Raw genomic sequence first — 21,804 nt, forward strand, 5'->3', positions numbered from 1 at the left:
GAGTTGAGGTCTCTGGGCAGCTGGGCAGACTCAGCAGGCCCAGAAGCAAGGAGTGGATAGTATTAAGCCTGGGGTGCAGGAAGAAAGCAAGACCCCGGAAGAGAGAGATGGAAGGAGCTGAGAAGAATCTGCTAGCAGATTCCATTCCCTGGACATAGATGCGGTTCCAGGCAAGTTCGTACAGCCAGGACTGAAGTTTAGAGATTCATAACAAAGTTGAAGCCTAAGGTTCCAGATGGGTTACTCAAAGGAGGAGAGAGTCAAGCAATTATGTAGTGCCAGGCACTGACAAATATCTGCCTTATCATCAGTGCCACGAAATACGTGCCATTATCACATCTGCCAGCCGAGGTGAGGGAGGCTCAGAGAAGTAACCCACCCAAGATTGCACAATGCAAGTACAGAGTCAGGATCTTAACCCACTATTCTCTAGCTTTAAATTCATTTTTTACCAAGTGTTAGATTTGGCACTTAACCCCAAATATATAATAATAATCCATTATGTTTTGATGCCTCTTTCATTTTCTTCTTTAAAAGAAAAATGGGTCTACATAAGCTATTTGTCAACATGAAAACTTCATGCCACAATACTTTGCATCTAGGACTCTGTGATTCCAGGTCTCTAACCAAAAACATCATCTCACACCAGCAAGTACTGCCTGCATGATCACGCTCAAGTCTCCCCTGCTTTTTCATATCAATATTCAACCATTGAGGTGATCAGCACAGGTGCCCTCATAGGGACACCCCTCTTTCCTTTGGAGCTCAGTGTCCACTAGGTTAAGAGAAGCATTGGCACTCACAGGATCCTTCAGGTATGGAACACATCATCTCAATCCTGAAGTTCATTTGACCTTAGCTTAATCTCCAAAGGACAACTCCCTGCCAGCTCCCTTGGGTAAATTTAGTTGCCAAAAAGAAACTGCTCCATTTAGCTTAAACATGGAGCCAGTGTGGTGCTGTGTATGGGAAGAGCTGCACCTTTGAGTCCATCAGATCTGTGTCCCCAGCTCTGCCATTTACTAGCTGTGTGAACTTGGGAAAGTCCCTTAACTTCACTGAGGCTCATCGTCCTCATCTGTGAGTAGAGAGCATAATAATACCTGCTTCCCAGAACTGTTTTCAGAATTGCTTGACCAGAGCTTGCCACAATGTCTGGCACACGACAGGACCTGATAAGTAAATAATAAATCAATATAGCCATTATTATTATAAGCACTCCCTCTCCCTCCCTGAAAATCTAGGTGATGCTCCATCCGAAACAGCTTTTATAATTTGTGTGAGTGGGGCAGTGGGGGGTGTTCATCTCACTCTTCCAGGGGGTGTTGGGATAAAACCTATGCTCAAGTGAGACACTGTAGCTCATAAACAGACTGTGATTTTGTAATTTTTTCACAAGAGAAGCTTGTAGTATGTTTACTTCACAAGGTGGTGATAGGGATTAAGAAGTTCAACCCAACAATGAAATGCCTTTGTAAACTGTACTGTGCAAGTTTCTGTTTATCTTATGATCTTTATTTTTTTAATGTTTACTTATTTATTTTGAGAGAGAGTGTGTGTGTTCATGGAAGTGGGGGAGGGGCGGAGAAAGAGGGAGAGAGAGAATCCCAAGCAGGCTCCACACTGTCAGCACAGAGCCCGACGTGAAGCTCATACTCAAGAACTGTGAGATCATGATCTGAGCCAAAATCAAGAGTCAGATGCTTAACTGACTGAGCCACCCAGGCGCTCCTATAATTTTTATTTTTTAAATCAAATTTCTTCCAGAATAATTGACATTTCAAGTGGATACTTTGATGAGTTTGACAAATGTATACACAAGAGTAACCACCAATTCAATATTATGTAGAACATTTCTATCACTCCAGAAACTTCTCTCATGGCCCTTTGCGTTTCATCCCCGCACCCCCCTCCCCGCCAATAATCTTTGCCTCATGCAAACATTTATCTGATTTCCATCACCATTAATTAGTTTTGCATGATCAAGGAGTTAATATAACTAGAGTCATTTTGGATATACTGTTTTGTGTTTGGTTTCTTTCAGCAGAATGTTGTAGATTCATTCATCTATCTGTAGTTGCGTCTATCTGTAGTTAATTCCTTTTTATTGTCAAGTAGTATTCCATTGTTTGAATATACAATAGTTCAGTTATCTGTTCACCAATTGATGAACATTTGTATTATTTCCAGTTTGGAGCTATTACGAATAAAGCCGCTTTAAATATTCACATAAAATCTTTTTGTGAATATACATTTTCATTTCTTTTAGGCAAATGCTATGATTAAAATCATTGAGTAGTATGCTAAGTGTATGATTCACTTTAGAGGAAACCACAGAGTGGTTGTGCCATTTTACCATCCATAACACTGTATGAGTTGCCCCCCAATCCTTGTCAACACTTGGTATTTTTGGTCTTTTAATTCTAGCCATTCTTGTATTTGCATGATGATTAAAGATGTTTACTATATTTTCATGCACTTATGACTAGTTGAATATCTTCTTTTATCAAGTGTCTATTTAAATCTTTCATGCATTTTTTGGTTTATTTTTATTTTTTTTCTTATTGAGTTGGCAGAGTTTTTATAGTCTAGTACTTTGTCATACGTCTGCATTGTGAATATTTTTTTCCTGTCAGTGGCTTACATTTTCAATTTCCTAACTATCTTTTGAAGAGCAGAATATTTTACTTTTGATGAAGATAGATTTATCACTTTTTTATTCCTTTATGGTATGTACTTGTTGTGTCTTGTTTAAGAAATCTTTGCCTACACAAAGGTTATAAAGATTTTGTCTTACATTTTCTTCTCAAATTTTTATAATTTTACCTTTTTATGTCTGTGATTTATTTTAAATTAAATTTGTGTATGGCATGAAACAGGAGCTGAAATTCTGGTGTTGTGTTATGTGTGCGTGTGTGTGTGTGTGCGTGCATTTTGGCATGTGGAGGTCCATCTATTTCAGAAGCCTATGTTGAAAAGATTCTCCTTTCCCATTAAATTATGTTGGTGCATTTTTCAAAAATCAGTTGGCCATGTATTTTCGGGTTTACATCTGGACTGTCTAGTCCTTCTTGTTGATTTATATCTGTATTTTTAGCCAACAGGATGATGTCTTGCTTAATGAAGTTTGTAATAAATCTTTGCATTAGGTGGTGTAATTCGCCCAGTCTTTGTTCCTTTTTAATACTGTTTTTGCATTCTTGCCATTTTGTATTTACATAAAATTTCTTTTATTTTTTAATTTTTTTAATTTTTTTAATTTTTTTTTATTTTTTATTTTATTTTTTTTTAATATATGAAATTTACTGTCAAATTGGTTTCCATACAACACCCAGTGCTCATCCCAAAAGGTGCCCTCCTCAATACCCATCACCCACCCTGCCCTCCCTCCCACCCCCCATCAACCCTCAGTTTGTTCTCAGTCATAAAATTTCTTGAATCATCTTGTCTTCTAGAAATTTGGTTGAGATTGCATTAAGTCTATGGGTTAATTTGTATAGGATGGACATGTTAACAATATTGAGTTTTCTGATCCATAAACATAGTATACCTATGCATTTATTTAGTTTTTAAAGGCCTTTCCCATCTTTCATTAATTTATTTCTAAGAATTTTGTGTTTGTGATGTTATTGCAAATACTATTTTTAAATTTCACTTCCTAATGATTTGTTTCTAGTTTTAGGTTTATAGTAGGAGAACTAGTCTGATACCAGATATTCTATCATAGGCCAGAGGCAAGATTTGTTTTTTGATAGTAACCATGAGAAAGTTGAAGTATCTCCTTATGAACTGAGATTTTTCTTCTTTTTAAAATGTTTCCAGGACACTATACAAAATAGACATTTTTTGAGTCTCAGATTCCAAAGTATTAAACAGATGGGAAGCCTGTGTGTGTGTGTGTGTGTGTGTGTGTGTGTGTGTGTGTGTTGCTGCTACTTGGATCACATAAATTTTCTTCTGGAGAAATTTACCACTCTCACTTTTAAAAAAAATTTGGCACAAGTAAACTAAGCTCAGTTTGTGAGCATAGCAGGTACAATGCTATGTTTGGTTCATTCACAGGCCTGGGAAGCATCTCAAGCTTCCTTATGGCCAGTTTAGAGGCCCTGCTAAAATATTAGCTGAATGACGAAGTTGAAATTAGAAAGCACATAAAAGGGTAAATATTGACTTTTTCAACAAAGTTGTTGTGTTTGCATTCAAGGCACTCTTGGAGCTTGAAGAAGCCAGTTTACAAGAAAAATGAATCAGGCTGAAAATAGCCTATTTACATAAATTCTTAGACAGGAGGATTATAAGCTATTAATAATGACATGTTTTTGTATCCTACTTTCTACTTTTTAAAGCCTTTTCAGATTCCACATTGAACAGATGTTCCCATGCACATGTGTTTGTTCTGCTCCCTCTGCCTAGAACACCACTCCTTTCTGTCTCTGCAGTTTGAGTCATTCTTCAGCAATAATCTCAGTTTGTTCCCAACCTCCCATGTCTACCTCCACACTTGGTACAACTGCTCTCACAGAATCCCTCCTGCTGACCTAGTCCACACCCTCTCCATGGCCCTTTTGCATTCAGTTCCATCTGTGCCATGGTTCTACTCAAAGTAGAGTGTCACTGAAACCTGTCAGGCATTCTCAAACACCCAAAGGGGCATTTGTAGATGTTTTTCTTCTTTTCTCTGAGTGTAATCCTGTCAGCATTTAGGATTTATTTTATGTATCTTCTTTTACCGCATTTAAGGAATAAGAATTATCCCTAAATACATGGGCAGAGGTGGCAAGATATGCCTGAGATCACATGGTGATTTCTGAAACAAAACTAATTCAGGGGCAGCACTGGGATTAGGGGTGGAAGGAGCTCAAGGTCAAAGGTCCTGGATCCTGGTCCTGACTTTGTCAACAACCAACTCTGTAGCCAGCCCAATGCTTGCCACACAACAGGTATTCATTGATGAGTGAATGAACTTGAAGAAATCACTTAACCTCTGTTGGCCTCAGTTTCTACATCTTACTTAGCATAAAGGAATTGGAGTTGATAGTCTCTAATTTCATTTCAGCTGTATAATTTATGAATTTCCATGATCCTTCAGCACCAACATTAATCACTGTAGTAAAGCTTACTTTTAGATTAAGTGGGAAAGGAGATTGGGAAGGACACTTGGGGAGTACCTACTATGTAGTAGATATTTTGACTATGTTTGCAGATGTGTAATAAATCATACTGATCCTATCCTGTCCTTCCTGTAGGTTCTGGTATTCTCATTCATCTTCCTAATTTATCTAAATCAACTTTCAAAGTGAGCAGGGGTTAAGAACCGCTCTTTAGGGTGAGAGAGAAAGGGAGGGAGCTGGACTATGATGAGAGATGAACACCTCACGCTTTGGTACAATCATTATTTACATGAAGATGCATATTTCTAAGGTTCTTGAAGCCGCTCTAAGTAAATATACCACTTCCTTGAAGTTGATCGATTGATTTCTTCATCACCTCATTTGTACTTTGTATAAAGATAAACTTTAGTATAACTTTTTTCACAAAACTCAAGTAAGTGGAAGGTTTGAACTAATGAGCTCTTACAATATATGCCAGGACTATAACATATAGACTAAAGGATATTTGATAGGACAGATATTTTCTCGGGCAAGATGGTCTTTGGATATAGGTTGCTCTATGAAATGTGACCCAGCTCCATGACATACGACTCTGCTCCATGCCTGCCAAAAAGAAATCCACCTGGCTGCAAGGTCGCCATTCTTCCTTTCCATTGCTTGTGAGATTGAATACCTTGGCTTGTGCTTCATCCACAGGGAAACTGGTCAGATTTGATCATGTCCCGTGACAAAAAGCACAAAGCCTCTTGCACCCTTTGGGTGCTAGGTTTTATGATCAAAATCAAGATCCATGTTGCTTTCTACATCACCCTATGGATGGGTTTTCTAGGGATACCATAAGAAAATACCACAGACCACATGGCTTAAACAACAGAAATTAATTTTCTCACAGTTCTGGAGGCTAGAAGTGTAAGATCAAAGTTTGGCAAGTTTGGGTTCTCCTGAAGCCTCTCTCCGAGGTGTGCAGACAGCTGCCTTCTCTCTATTCCTTGCATGGCTTATTCTCTGTGTGCACATCCCTGGCATCGTTCCCTCCTTTTTTAAGGATGCCAGTCATATTAGATTAAGACCCTAGCCTCATGACCTCATTTAACCTTAATTATCTCTATAAAGACCCTGTCTCCAAATATAGTAACATTTTAAGGTATGGAAGCTTCAACATGTGAATTTGGGGTTGGGAACACAATTCAGTTCCTAACACCCTAGGAGGACCTGAGCATCTGAACTGATCCAATAACAGATCACTTTTCTCCTGTCTCCCACAGCAGCAGGAAGTTTCAGGCAGATTATGTGTGGTTACTGTTAAGCCAGACCCCTGGATTACTGAGAATAAGAGAGATTCATGTCTCCTATGAGAGGAAACACAGAAAAAAAAAATGGCCATTTACCTGTCTTTAGACCCTAACACGTCATAGAGGTGAAATACAGAAGCTCTCCTGAAAGAGGGTTTTGGAAAAAGAAAGTAGACTGGTAACTGTGTTTAGAGACAGCTCTAGAATTTTGGAGGATGTACAGCAACCTGTAAAAAAGAACTTCTCTGAAGGGAGTGGTCCTGGGTCCATAGGGAGGGGAGCAATGAATAATTCACACCCATCCTGCTCTGTTTGCAAGCATGTGCCTGACTCTGTCCCAAGCCAGAATCTCCCTTCAGTGTTCTGTGGCATGTGTGTGTTGAGACATAAATCCATTATGTTTGCACCAGAGAGGCGGTCAGAGTCATCCTAGGTCTGCTGCTGTTAGATGTGGCACTGGCAGGAGGACCCATTGGAGACTGATGGACTGTATTCAGAAAGCTGCAGCTGTACAGCCAGAGGAGTGAGTGTGTGAAGTTAATAAAACCCGTATTCCCCAAAGGTGAAGCTTGAGTGACTTTGTTCTGCTCTGACGCCTACCTGTCATCAGAGGCAGGAACTCTGATGGATCTGGGAGGCTCCCTCCCCTGGGTCAAGCAGTACGCTCTGGTTTCATAAAGGGTGGTACCAAAGGTGGCCATAGTGCTAGAAGGTAAGAGCCCACGTGATGGTGATAGCAAGAATGTCGGGGGGGCGCCTGGGTGGCGCAGTCGGTTAAGCGTCCGACTTCAGCCAGGTCACGATCTCGCGGTCCGTGAGTTCGAGCCCCGCGTCAGGCTCTGGGCTGATGGCTCGGAGCCTGGAGCCTGTTTCCGATTCTGTGTCTCCCTCTCTCTCTGCCCCTCCCCCGTTCATGCTCTGTCTCTCTCTGTCCCAAAAATAAATAAAAAATGTTGAAAAAAATTTAAAAAAAAAAAAAAAAAAGAATGTCGGATAGGAATATGGCTGGCCTCCGTGACTAACTGACATTTTAGGCACTTTATTTAACTTCCTATAGTCTCAGTTTATTCCTCTGTAAAATTGAATACAAGATCTCAATGGCTCCTTGTAGCTCCAAAATGCACATTGTTCAGGCAGTCGTTTTCATAAAGCACCTGCAAATTTTGGAACAAATGGACTCATCAGGACCCAAAATCATATAAAGTCGTATCACTAGATGGGAGTTTGTTTTTAAAGTACTCTGATTTTGACAAATCTTAAAAAAAAAAAAATAGTGCTTTGGTTTTAGGATAATATTCAAATGGTATAAGAGGGAAATAAATCATTCCTTTTTTAAAAGCTAAGTTTTTAATAGGGCAAATTATTGGCACTTAATTTCTAATTAGAGTGCTTACTCATATAATGACATTTGGAAGTTGTTTATGTAGTAGACATTCTCTGGGTTTGGAAAGACAAATGAAGAAGTTAGAAGAGTACGCACATGTACATATAAGCTAATTATTTTAACACATAAGCTATTATTGGTCTGGAATACAGGAAGGGGACAAAGCCCTGCCACCTTTAGGGAAAAGATCAGCTGAGCTTCCTTTTTATCATCACTAAAAACTGAGGATTTCATTCTAGTATTTAAAATATAGGTCATGAAAGCAGTTTGTATTTTACCTGTAATACTAATAAAAATAAGTTAACAGAACAGTTATTGTGGCATGAAAATGCCATCTTCTTATGAATTTATCATTAATAACTAAATAACAACATTAAAAATTACATTAATTTAATCAAGGTGAGTGCTTCTTGTCAATATAAATCTTCTAAATATTTCCTTCATTCCCGCAAACTGATTTGTCAGTGAGTGAGAATGCCTTTTAAAATAATCTCCTCCGGGGGTACTCTGGACCAGGCAGTAAAGCATGTGACTCTTGATCTTGGAGTCATAAGTTCAAGCCCCGCTTTGCGGGTAGTTTACTTAAAAAAGAAAAATCACAAAGCCTCATTCCAAATCTATGTACTCTGTACCACCCCATGGTGCCTACACCAAGAGGGGTTTAAAAAAAAATTCTCCCAGAGGTATCTCTACTGTGAGTTTCAAGCCCATGTTTTCAAAGCAGTGCTTTTCCTGTCGTATTAGCACAGATCAGGCTCACCTCTGCAGTTTCCTCCTGGTCACTGGGATGGCCACTCAGTCACTCACGCTCATCATTTCCCAGACACCCCTAACACTTCCCTTTCCTTTTGCCAAATTAAACTGGCTCTGCTCAAATGCACCCTCTCCTTGCTGTTTGCACTGCTATTGCCCTGCATTGGGCTCTCCTTAACATTGCTTAGTTGAATCTCCTGCCACTTACAGGTTGAACTTCCTAAAGAATAAGTCTGGTCATCCTACTGTGTTCAGCATCTTCAACAATTGTCCAGCGATGTGGAGTAAAATCCATATTCCTCAATTTGTGAACTCAAGGGCCTCTGTGATCTGATTCCCCCTAGATTGCCAATCAACTCTCCAGTATATTCCCTAATGACTTCTGAGACACAGCTCCATTGATTGCCCTGGTCACTTTTTTTCCACTTTGGACTGTGGCCATGCTGTCATCTCTACCTAGATTGATTATTTATTCATTAATTTATTCATTTTTTAATTTATTAATTTATTATTATTATTTTTTTTTACCTATTAAGAATCTTCTGGCTCTTCAACTCCTGAGTGTCCAGTCTGTAAAACAGAAACCACAGCTGGTAGTTAAATGCAGGATATTTAACCTGGGGAATGAGTCAAAAACCTGCTGGCAGAGCTGAAAAGACCAACAGAGGATGGCGAGACAATTATGAGATGAGCCACCACGGGAAGCTGCTGCACTGCTATTGCCAGGGCTGGAGGAACAGCAGGAGGAGGTGGTCCTAGAGATAAGGAGCGGGGGCCACCCAGTGGATGCTGAAGCATGACAGAGATTCAGCCACAGCCATTGATGCTACCTTAAGCATAGAGAGACACAGAAATACTTGGCCTTCTGCCTTCCTCCAGTCTCCTGCCTGAGTCTCTCACTGACTGAATCTAGCTAGTTGGCAAAGGAGCCTGGGAAATGTAGTTTTCAGGGATCAACCCTCCGGTGATAAAATGCAGAGCAGGGAAGAGAGTGAGGAACGAATCGCAGAGCAAAGAGACAAATAAATAGCAGAGGTCCCCTCTGTGAAATCATTCCTCTTCTATTGGAATTACACTGAGCTCTAATCTCTCCTTTGTGCTGCCTGAACCTGACAGTCTCTAGTATTAACTTGCTGTATAAGAGATTTACTTCTTTTGCATGTGCTTAGCTGTGCCACCAGATTGGAAGTGAGTTGAAGGCAAGGACTCTGTTTTATTAACCGTTGCAACCCCAGAACTCTGTACACTCTTTGGAGTTTTGTAGGAACTCAGGAATGTTCCAGACTGAATTAGACAGGAAACAGCAAGAAAGATCCAAGGATGATTGGTTAAGGAATATCCCATGATCCAGGGATGATTGATTAAGGGATATCCCATGCTCTGAGGAAAGAGATAGGAGAAAAATCAAGAAGAGTCAGAGAACTCTTAAGAGCGGAGTAGAAATGAGTAGTAAAGAACCGGTAAGCACCTCAATCTCACGGCTTATGAGAATATCACAATGGTCTAGAATATCAGTCTCTTTACATTTCAGTTTTTCTCTGAGTGGAATCCTTTGGTATGACATCCACACTGGGAGATTCTGTGCAAGTCTGCAAAACGCTACATGTAATTATGCTCTGTAGCACTCTTCATGGCTTGTCCAGAGGAGGAAGCACTTATTAACTCTTCTTAATTACTAAAGGACAGTCTGTAGAGGGGAATTGAAGGCAGAGAAGGAAGTGTGTGTCACCTCTATGAGCTTTCATAGGAATGAGTCAAGTTGGGCTTCTTATGCCTTTTATAGGTTAAGGATAAGCTCAGATCTAAACTGCGAACTTTGGTCTAGCTATCCCTTCTCTGAGTCAGCAACTTGTCTGCTTTACATATATGTTTCCTGTTTTATAAAATGAAAGGAAAAATAGACTTGTGTTTTTAAGAAAAGAACCTCTTTTTTCTAATTATAAAATTAACACATTTGCTGCATCGTATTTGCAGAATGCAGAAAACTACATAAAGTACATAGAAAAGTTCCACCATCAATGATAATCACTGTAAATAATTTGGAATATATACCTCCAGTCTTATTTTCTCTTTAAAAATGGAGTCATAGTGTATATGTGGTGTCATAAACTACTTTTTTATTTAAAATTATACACATTTTTATGTTTCAATAAATATGAACCAATACTTTTTAAAAGGCTGCATTGTATTCTATAATTTATTTATTTAATTCCTGATTATTGGATATTTTGACTGCCAACATTTCTGTATACTATGTTATGTGTTGTGTTAGTTTTTTATTGCTGCAGTAACAAATTGCCACAAACTGACTGACTTACAACAACACAAATTTATTCTCTGACAGTTCTAGAAACCATAAATTCAAAATCAGTTTCACTGGGCTAAAGTCAAGGTATTGATGGAGCTGGTTCCTTTTGGAAGTTCATATATATATATATATATAATTTATTGTCAAATTGGTTTCCATACAACACCCAGTGCTCCTCCCAACAGGTGCCCTCCTCAATGCCCATCACCCACTTTCCCCTCCCTCCCACCCCCCATCAACCCTCAGTTTGTTCTCAGTATTTAAGAGTCTCTTATGGTTTGCCTCCCTCCCTCTCTGTAACTCCCCCCCCCCCCATCGCCTCCCCCATGGTCTTCTGTTAAGTTTCTCAGGCTCCTAGAGAAGAATCTTTTTCCTTCCCTTTTCCGGTTTTGAGAAGCTGTCCATATTCCTTGCCTTATGGCCCCTTCCTTCCTCCATCTCCCGAGTGCATCAGTACAGTTACTGCTTCTGTTATCACATGGCCTTCCCTCTGCCCCTGACTCCTCTAGCCTCCCTATGATGAGGACTATTGTGATTATATCAGGCCCACTGGGATGATTCAGAATACTCTCCCTCTTCCAAGATCTTTAACTTAATCACCTGTGCAGAGTCCCTTTTTTAAAAATCGAAGGTAACATTCAGTGGTTCCAGGGATGAGGCATCTTTGGGAACCATCATTCAGACTACCTCACTGCTATAAACAGTACTGTAGGAACTTTTCAGACCTATCCCAGATCTGTAATTTTATGATGCGTCTTTATGAGGGACAACTGAAATTATTGTAGCCTCAGAAAGATTTACGAGATCAAGTAGAATAGTAAACAGGAAAACTGAGAGTCAGGACACGGGGGTGGCCCTGGATCTACCACTGACTTGCTGTCTGTATTGGGGATCATTTGGCCTTTTTTCTGCTGTAAGTAACATCCTTGGTGCCTTCATCTGTAAGGTGAAGGAAGTGGACATGCCTTTCAAACTGCATTTTCCATGATTCTTTGAATTAAAGCACTGCAAATTGTATAAATTAAAAACAACAAAGGTGTGTTAAAAAAGATTGATGGAGTGTCCTTGGGCTAGATGTACCTTTTTCATAAAGCACGTAAGCATGTTTTAATCATTATAAGTCTTAGAAGAAAGCATCACCTCAACCTTAATTAATTAACCATTTATTAAGCATGCACTGTGTACAAGATGTTTTATATAAATCATCAGTAAAAATCTTATAAGTTAAGGACACTCTGCATACTTTTCAGGCTGTTTAAGTAATCTGTTCAAGGCTCCACATTAACAGAATTGTCATATCCATTTGGATGCACGTATAGGCTCTTTCCCTTAGATCCCGCTTCCTGTGTGCAAACTGTATAGAATTAATTGCAGCAGTGGTATTAAATCATCTACTTGACATTTCTAGAATAATTGGTAACACCCCATCATTAGGTCTGGGCATTTTTGATTCAGTGCAGCAGTTAGTTCTTTGTGAACCTGCCCAGCAGGGCAGAAGAGCACTCTATTTCTCTCGAAAGCAACTTTTCCTGCCCTAGACTGTGCAGAGGAACTGAGGGAAATTTCTTCATTCCCTTTGGCTCCTTTTACTGGTACTCGTGGTCAGGATGTGCACGTGCTACAGTTACGTGGCCAGCCATTCGCCAAGTTCCCTTGCCTTATGGAAACCAGATGGAAGCTGGAGTCGAAGTTCTCCGCCACAGAAGTGAGGCTGGGCTGCTCTCTGGATGGAATCTCTGAATTCAGGAGGCATAATCCTCCGTCCTCCCCCTCTCCCTGCCCCACTGTGCCTTCCAAAAACCAAGAGTCAATTTCAGAGATACAGCCTTTCTCTGTGTGTTGCCCAGATACTTTTCTTTTTTTAATTTGTAATTGCAACTTTGTTTGTAGCAAAAGCTCTATTTGGTTGTCATAAATTGTAACCAAGAGGAATAATATCCACAAAGCAGTCAGTACTAGCATATGCTTTGAATAGCCTAGACTGATAATGTGAGGTCTTGCACAACTTTGCTAACCTCAACTGGCATTTTGGGAGAATTCAACAAAGGCACAGTAAAACAAACAAACAAGTAAAAAACAAAAACAAAAACAAAAAAAACAGAGTAGGGAGGGGAAATTTCAAAAGTGTTCCTCACTAGTGAAATTCAACAAGGTTAATTACGAGCTTTATTTAGGAGTTTTCAGGGAATCTCATTTTAAGAGTAGGAGAGGTCTTAAAGCTCAGGCAGTTAATTTCATCTAGCTCTTCCGTATTGGAAGAGCCTAGAAAAGCCCAGTTGTAGTTCTGTTGTGAAATATGATTGTCATAAAAATTCCTGTTTGCTAGTCACTAATTTTTGTAGCAGAAGGAGTGATGATAATTATAAAAGTAAAGCATTTGGTGGAATGTAAGTTACGAAGGGTTGAGAATTTCAGTTAAATAGGCAGCCACGCGTTACATGCTTTAGGGAAAGTCCAGTGCTGGGGTAAGAACACAGCATATGAGTCAGAAAGACACTGGACTTTCTTACTTATTGGCTGTGTGGCCTTGGGTAAGGTATTTAATAGTCTCTCTGAGTTTGCATTTTGGCATAAGGAGCAAAGTTAGAATGAGTTTAAAATGTGATGTAGCCCAGTGCTGGGCATCTGGTATGTGCTTAGGGATTGGTAGCTTCTACATTTGTTGTACTTGTTCCCTAAATTCTCTGTGTACCTATGTCTACCCTTGAGGTAAGCTTGAAGTAGAGGACTATAGGGAAATTTATCTTTGGACCTAACCCCTGTCTTCCACCTAGAGCCCCTGCCCTTTTCCAGAAGGTCATGATCCTCTCTGGAGGAGTCTCAGTATGGTGAAAATTGGAGTAAGATAGGCTTGAGCACAATCCCTGACCTGTGCATCCCGAGACAAATCACTTAGAAGAGGGCCAGGCACACCATAGATGCTAAATAAATCTTAGTTGAGTAAATGAAGAAGGAAATGAATTGCACTTTTCTACACCTTTTTACCTGATGTATTTTTGTCTTTACTCATTCTTCAAGGCTTCATTTGTATTACTCTTCTGGAGACTTCCACCAAAACAGGGACAGACCTGTGTTATAGCACTGGTCACAGGCTGTCCACCTCAGTGACAGATAAATGAGCTTCTCAATGGCAGGACTGTGACTTTGCAGTCTCTCAATGTAGCATGGCTTCTGCAAATCGATTGTCAAATAAATAAATTAAATGAAAATGAAATGGGGGGGGCATCTGGGTGGCTTAGTTGGTTAAGTGTCCAACTCTTGATTTTGGCTTAGGTCATTATCTCACGGTTTGTAAGTTTGAGCCCTGTGTTGGGCTCTGTGCTGACAGTGCGGAGCTTGCTTAGAATTCTCTCTCCCTCTCTCCCTGTTCCTACCCAACTCGTGCTCTCTCTCTGAAAATAAATAAATAAACTTCAAAAAAAAAAAAAAAGAAATGAGATGGGTAATGGTAAAATGAAAAAAAAAAATGTAGATGAAAAACATCCTAAAGAGAGAATCCCAACTTCTGCCGCCACACCCCCTCACTTCTGGGCTTCTTCTGTGGTTCCCATACTCGGGTCCTTTAAGAGAATTAGTTGCATATTGCTTACATCCTGCTCACTGTACAGTCACAGTAGTTTACTGCCAGTTCTTATGCTTATCTTGTCAGGAAGGTGACCCAGAATATTTCCCAAGTAGAAGCAGAAATCCATTGCCAAGGTGTGTCGCAGAGCTTTGCAGCATCCAAGACAGATTGACTGATTAGGCAAACATGATTTTTTGGTGGAGCATTTTTAAGACGTTGGACCACTAAGAAATTCTGTGTCACTCAGCAGATTCAGAGCTTGATATACTCCAACCCAAATGATTCTTTCCTCTTAATTTCTTTTCAAGGAAGTATCTAGCTTTCAGTCAACTCAAAAACCCATCTCCTCTCTTTCTTCCTCTGAACATTATATCCATTATCAGATTCCATTATTTCTGTTTCGTTAACTGATAGGGATTTGCAGTCTTGTTCCAGTACTTACTAAGTTTTTCAGGCTAAGTCATTTGTATTCTCTGAGTTTTTTCATAAATGGGAGGGTGACCGAGTCTGCCTTCCTCCCACAGTGGTTGCCAGAATGAGATCTGATCACAGAAGGGAAACAGCTCTGGCACCTGTAAAACACTGGCCCTGTTAGTTGCCACTGTTTCTATGATGACCCTCTAGAGTGACCAACCGAATTTGCCACGGGCGATCCTGCTTTAGCACTGCAAGTTTCACGTCCTGGGAAAACACTCAACTCTGTGAAAACCAGAACATTCTCCCCCTTATCTCTGTTTCCCTTGCCTCCTTCCTGGTTCAGTTCCTTCCTACTGTGCATTTGTGCTTTTCCAGGATGTCTCAGGTCTGTCTCCACCCAACTCCACCCACCTGTTACCACTGGCAAGATTTCTCTGAAGTGCCATGTAGATAGAGTTACTTCTGTACAGTAAAGCAAAGGAACTGCCCCACAGGAAGAGAGAAAAGGAGGGAGACAACACATGCATGATCAGAAGGATGATGGATGTTCTCCCTGGCAGCTGGTGGGGAGTCCCAGAGGTGCTGCAGTGGGCTGACAAGTTCCTATCTGGACTTCTGGCGTGTGGCTGGCTCAAGCCCTCTGACCTCACACTCTGTTTCACATGATCCCTAACTTTGTGGGACATTATAGGGAACAAAGGCTTTAAGGTCATTCTGGTTTGGATTCCTGGCAGAGCCGCTTCATAGTTGGCAAAGCCCGTGGAAAGAGAAAATGTGATGCCCCAGCTGTGAAAGTCTGTCTCCCCTCCCCATAGGATCATGGTCCCAATGGCTGATGGGCAGCCCCTAAGGGACTGCAATCTCTGTGCAGGGACATTGTCAGTAACTGGATGGGACTGAGTAAGGGGGCCCCACTGAGTTGCTTGCTGGACGGAATATGGCACTGCCAGCCCATGGCAAGAACAACCACTGCCTTGCCCCATCTAGAGATGCTTGACATTAACTGTCCCCATGGCCACACGCCTTTACTGGGTAGAGGGAAAGGGCAGAAGACAGAGCTCTTTCTGCCAATAAGACCCAGCTGCTGTCCTGGGTGGAAGGCCCAGTGTAGTAGGCGGGGAGGGAAAGGTTGGGCAGCCGAGAGTCAGATTCAGGGATTAGGAGGCCTAGAACCCATCCAGACAGGCAGGGAAGTGGTGGGAGAGGAGAGTGTACCCTGAGTTGGGGGCTCTAAGTTCCTAGAATGTGCGCCATTGTCCTATGAGGCTTCACTTATAAACTCAAATTCAGAGATAAAATTATTAAAAGATGAATTATTCATAAAAATGATAATAAAATATGACTTGAAATGATCATTTCAAGATGGCGACAACTGGGGCCTTCTGAGCAGCAGGCCCTGTGCGACTGCGTCCACAACACCAGCTGGTTGCAGGTCTAGTTCACCTACCCCGTTACTTAGAGCAAGTCACATCTCCTTTCTGACCTCAGTCTCCTCACTTGTGAAATGGGCCACCATGAGAGGTAGATGGTATTTCACTACAGCATGTAGAATAGAAACTCAATATACATTGGTTTCCTTTCCTTTCCCATTGGCATACAGTTTAATAATGATTTCTAGCTGACTTTGTTCAGACTGAGTTCACTGAGAGGGCGGTTCTCTTTGGGACAAGAACAAGGTCTAGTGCAGTTGCAGAATCCTCAGAGCCAAGCACTGCAGCACATAGTATGTATACAACAGCACATAGTGTGTCCACGGAAATTGGGTTAATGAGTGAGCAACTTTATTTCATCTGTTTTAATATAGATCTTTTCCTTTTTTATTTTTCTAAGAAAAGCTTACTTAATTTATCATCTATTACTTCATCTTGTCCTGTTATCCTTGAGTTGTACAAGGGAGTTCAGGAAGCCCTAGCTGAGGATACTGTAATACAGTATAAATTAAAATAAAGTGTATAAGTTGTAGAATGGAGCAGGCCCTCCAAAATAAAAAGCACTAGAAAATTATAAAGAGAAAAACTAGTTTATGTGACTCTAAACTATAGGAAATTTAACTATATGATCTATTTGTTAGATGTAATAACATATGAGAAGAAAGAAGACCAGACGGAGGTTTACCAAAATTGCCACAGTAGTCATCTCTAGAAATGAGAATTGGAGTTTATTTTTCTTTTCTTAACACTTACTAAATTTTCCAGATTTTGTGTAGCTAATATGTATAATAATGGTATATCATTTACATTATTTTTCCAATATAGAAAGCATCCCTTAAGGCCTAGGATAAATAATATTTCTTCCATACAACAATCATGTTCTTTTTCCATCTTTGCTAACTTTATATACACCACAACCCCGTAAGGTGAATATTCTTATTATCCTCATTTTGCAGATGAAAATACTAACGTTTGGGGAGCCTGGGTAGCTCGGTTGGTTAAGTGACCCACTCTTGATTTTGGCTCCAGTCATGATCTCACGGTCATGAGACTGAGCCCTGCGTTGAGCCCCATGTCAGGCTCTGCACTGGGCATGGAACCTACCTGAAATTCTTTCCTTCCCTCTCCCTCTGCTCCTCCCCTGCTTTCATGCATGTTCTCTCTCTCTCTCTCTCTCTCTCTCTCTCTCTCTCTCTCTCTCGTAAAAATAATAACAAACTTAAAAAAAGAAAACACTAATGTTAAATGACAGTAAAAACTTGAGCAGGGTCACATTACTAGGAATGGCAGGTCCAGGGTCCTTACCCACTACACTCCCTTCCAAGTGCCTTGTACCTTGCTTAGTACACTCTGCTCTGCTGTTTAGCTATCCCTCATTTTAGACTGGAAGTGATGTGTGTTTACTAACTGTGGTTTGCCTGTCCTTGGATTCCCCACAGAACCTCACAGGCAGGGGTCAATAGGAACCAAGTACTGGTCGAATGAATGCTTGACAACGAACGAAGGTAGATGCCACCCAATATGCCAGTGAGATTTGTGGCCAGTACCAACTCTGCTTTTTACTGCAGCCACCTCCTGGGAAGACTCAGATCATCTGCTACAGTTCTGACTGTGGCTGCCAGCATCTCAAAGCAAAAGTAGTTATATACTTTTAAAAGTACTTTTTAATACCAAAGCAACAGATATTAAACTGGAGGCTATGCGCCCCAAAGTCAAGGTTGTTCTCTTTTGTTTTGACCCAGTCTGCTCCAAAATGGATTGACAAGTGCTTTTAATTCATTGGTTCCAGAGGCGTTGTGACAGGTCTTAATAATTTAGGTGTTGTTGGATTGTGAAGGGAGAGATTATATTTATAAACAATAATTTACGGTCTTAAGTCAATGGCCTTGAAAAGCCCTTATAGCTTTCAGGAGGTGTTTATAGGGCAGAAAAAGGGCTTGTTTGAATCTACAAGTTACAGGAGTAAGATTCCAGTACATTCTAACCAGACAGTTCTTTTTATGGACTTCTGCAATTGGTGTTAAGCTGTCCTCATTGGATAAGCCACAATTTTGGCATCTTTGGCCTAAAAACTGAACATAGCGCAAAACGGTGTTGCATCAGATATTTTAGAAATTTTGGTGCATTGTGTTTTTTAGGATGAAAGGATTTCTTTCCTGTCTCTCCTCCCTCGGCTATTTCTCTTTTAAAAGTTTATAACTGACTCCCGTGGATTCTTTGTATTCTCCCAAGAAATGTGACTAAACTAGCTAATCACATGAAAGGTATCTATTGATGGTAATGTCTTATTGTAGAGAAAAACAACATGGAATAGGAAAATAATTTTTGGTCTTCTTGAGAACAAATTTGAGGCTGCACATGTTGAGTTTCAGAATATGATTTGTGTTTGCATGGAGTGACTGCCACTTACCGGTTGTAGCGGACAATTCACCACCTGGCCACAGCTGATCAGACCAGGGATAGATGCTTAATCCAATCAGATTCTCTACCCTGAAATGTTTGAATTGTAACTAAGAGATTAATTTCAGTCTGGGATATTTGTTTGAATATGAGTAAAGAATTGTTAGGAGCTTGAGAGAGGCAGAGAAAGCTAGTCAGCAGGGAGAGAAGAATAAAGGAGACACAAAGAAAGAGTGATAGCATGAGAGAGGCTGTGTCTAAAGTCCTCCAGTCTGCTCCCAAAATATGACTTTGAATTTAATGGAATATTTTTTCGCCTGCCTGCAAATTCTCAGTCTTCATCAAGCTGCTTCAGATTGGTTTCTGACACTTGCAAACTGGAGAACCTTGTGTATATGTCTATCACCACCCTAACCACTTTGTTTTAACCCAGTCTGTGGGTCACTTTTCCCCATTAAATTGAAACTTTCTCAAATTCACAGACCTATTTCTTCCTATGCCCCACACTTAGCATATGTCTGGCACAGAAAGAAGTTGAGTGACTATTCAATGAATGGATGAGGGAATAGAGATGATGCCCTGTCAGCTTCATTCATTGAGGAGACCTTCATATTAGAACAGTATACATAGGTGCCAGTAATTTTTAGAAGGTAGGTTCACACACACACACCCACACCCAGGATTCTGGGAAACCACTGTGGCAATAAGAAGAGGAAATCATTTGTCAACTGCAAAGTAGATTTTAGAGAGGTAAGTGTAGTAAATTGGGATGCATATCTAGAAGGGTTGTTTCTTGAAAGGGAATAGAACAGAATAGAACAGAGAAATTGGCTTGGAGGTAGATGAAATAGGAATGACCTAAGGCCTAAATTGAGAAGACTTTATTTCCCAGAACTACCTCCGAGAGGACTCCCGCATCCTCTGCATTTGGTATGTGACATCGATAAGTCCTCCGACACCCAAGGGGGTGCCCTGTGCACGGGGAGAGTTCCATACGTTCACGTGTTTCCCTTGGGAGAGATGGAAGGTAGTCAGGAGCTGATTACCATGCCCAGGCACACTCATGTGAGTCTGCCAAACTTAATAGCTAAAGAGGCCTTGACATGTTTCCATTTCTGATTCTGCCCTTATAAAATGTGTTGCTAATTAAAATAACTGCCAGCTCAGACTCCTGCAAGGAAACCCATCCACGTGCTCAGAGTCTGTTGTTTTCCATGTTTCTAGCTCTGGTTAAATAAATAAAAACTACAAAACCAGCAGCAGAACCCAACTATCTGGGACAACTTAAGGGGGACCCTGCCTCATATGTAAGTAATTAGGCAATGCATTAATTCAATCTTCTCTGCACTAGAGAAGGAAAGGGTTAAGTAGCAGATTATGCTGCTTCTACACAGTGCTATAGGCATGTTTGATTTGGCAAGTAGAAAAAGAAGCACAAAAACACATGTCCTGACAAAGTCAAGAATTATCAAATCGAATTCAATACACTTACCAAATTGAATTTGGAGTGTGTGTCTTCTTCGTTTGAGACATGGTTTGTGCAATCGCTTAAAAATTCGTATCTACTCATTTCACTCCTTGCCATATCTCCTTCATTGGCTTTCCATTTTATTTTGCATAAAGTTTAAGCTCCTTTATATGGCTAGAAGACTCACATCTCATGTATCTTCCTAGCTTCTGGTCTCATCGCTCACTCTTTAGCCACACTAAGCTACTTGCAGTGCCCTGAAAGTGCTATATTCTCGCCTTTCTCCATGCCTTTGCATATCCTGTTCCATCTGTCTAGAATGCCCACCCTCTCTATTCTTATTCCTCTGGCCAACTCATAAAGAGTTGTACTACCTAGGTTAGGAGTCTGCTTATTTAGGAAGTCTCCTCTGTTATCTCCACTTCCCACTTCCCCTACAGCAAATCTGTAGAGTTATTGCCTTTGGGCTTTCCTGGCTCTTGCTCTATCCTTTACTATTACACCTGCCCCCTGGTAGTTGACATGAATGAAGAAGGAATGTTCTGCTCTGCAGTATGTTTACGGCCCAAATGTTAGGGCACCCAAGACCCTAATGTTGCAGAATCCTGATCGATAAAGGAGGGTTTGCAAAGCTGACACTGTATGGAGGACTGAGGACCAAAACCACTAACCAGTCTTAGAAATGATATGTGAGTAGAAGCATGAAACAACTTCATTCATTCATTCATTCATTCTTCATTCATACTTTGAGCTATTTTTTATTAAGCACCTACCTTGTGCTAGATCTATACAGAGTGCTGGGGATTATAGGTGGTTCCTTATAGATAGGCACTTAACAGGTTAGTTAGAAAGACATACGTACAAACATGCATGCAATTATATATAAGCAGTAATTTAATCACAAACTTGATTAGACCTACAAATTAAAAGCAAGGCATTAAATGAAAACTGTAATAGGGAGATCTAACCCAATCTGAAAGTCCAAGAAAGCACCCTGGAAAAAGTGCTATTCAAGGTGAAATAGTCAGGATGTCTGTGCTATAAAGCAGAGTAGGAGGCAGAGGATACCAGACAAGAGGAACAGCATGTGCATAGGCTCAGAAGTAGGAGAGAGATGGATGTGTTCAAGGAAGAAGGCAAGACAAATGGAGGTAGAACGATGTAATGAAAAGGCATAGAGAAAGAGAGGAGCCTGGAGAAGTAGATGGGATACATCATGCAGAGCCTTGTCAGACAAGGCAAGACTCTTGAGTCTTACTCTAAGTGTAAACTACTGAGAGGGTTTAAGCCTCTTTTCGATCCAACTCACAATGTTAAGATTATTTTGGCAGCAGTGTGACAAATGGATTGGAAAGGGGTACGTGTGGAGGAGAGTAGACCAATTGGGAGGTTGCTGCAGTATTTTCAGGAGAGATGGTGGCTCACCGTAAGGCATTTGGAGGAATGATGTGGAAGAGTGCATGGAATCAGGAGATACTGAAGAACTACCATCAGTGGCCTTGGGATTGATTAGCTGTCAGGGTTGAGGCAGAATGAGTGCTAAACACTGGACACAAGTAGGTTCATTCAATGAACAAATAGCTATTAACTGCCTATTATGTGCCAGATCAGCTCATTGAGCTCCTTACACATATCTCTGACTGCCTTCTCTCAAACGCTGTAACACAAGTCTGTTT

At 40.6% G+C, this 21,804-nt stretch overlaps 2 long non-coding RNA genes across 2 annotated transcripts in view; one reads left to right on the top strand and one right to left on the bottom strand.

Moving 5' to 3' along the window:
* The window catches only part of LOC131491529 (uncharacterized), a 568,938-nt gene that overhangs the window by 166,159 nt on the left and 380,975 nt on the right, over positions 1-21,804 (top strand). The window lies entirely within an intron of this gene.
* The window catches only part of LOC131491528 (uncharacterized), a 38,950-nt gene that overhangs the window by 9,220 nt on the left and 7,926 nt on the right, over positions 1-21,804 (bottom strand). Inside the window, exons 2-3 of the long non-coding RNA XR_009251501.1 lie at positions 9,069-9,110; positions 1,104-1,172 (exon numbers count right to left, since the gene is read on the bottom strand). This is a non-coding gene — a long non-coding RNA (uncharacterized LOC131491528). The remainder of the gene's footprint in view (positions 1-1,103; positions 1,173-9,068; positions 9,111-21,804) is intronic.

Source organism: Neofelis nebulosa, chromosome 12, assembly GCF_028018385.1.
Source record: "Neofelis nebulosa isolate mNeoNeb1 chromosome 12, mNeoNeb1.pri, whole genome shotgun sequence".
In the NCBI taxonomy this organism is placed as follows: domain Eukaryota; kingdom Metazoa; phylum Chordata; class Mammalia; order Carnivora; family Felidae; genus Neofelis; species Neofelis nebulosa.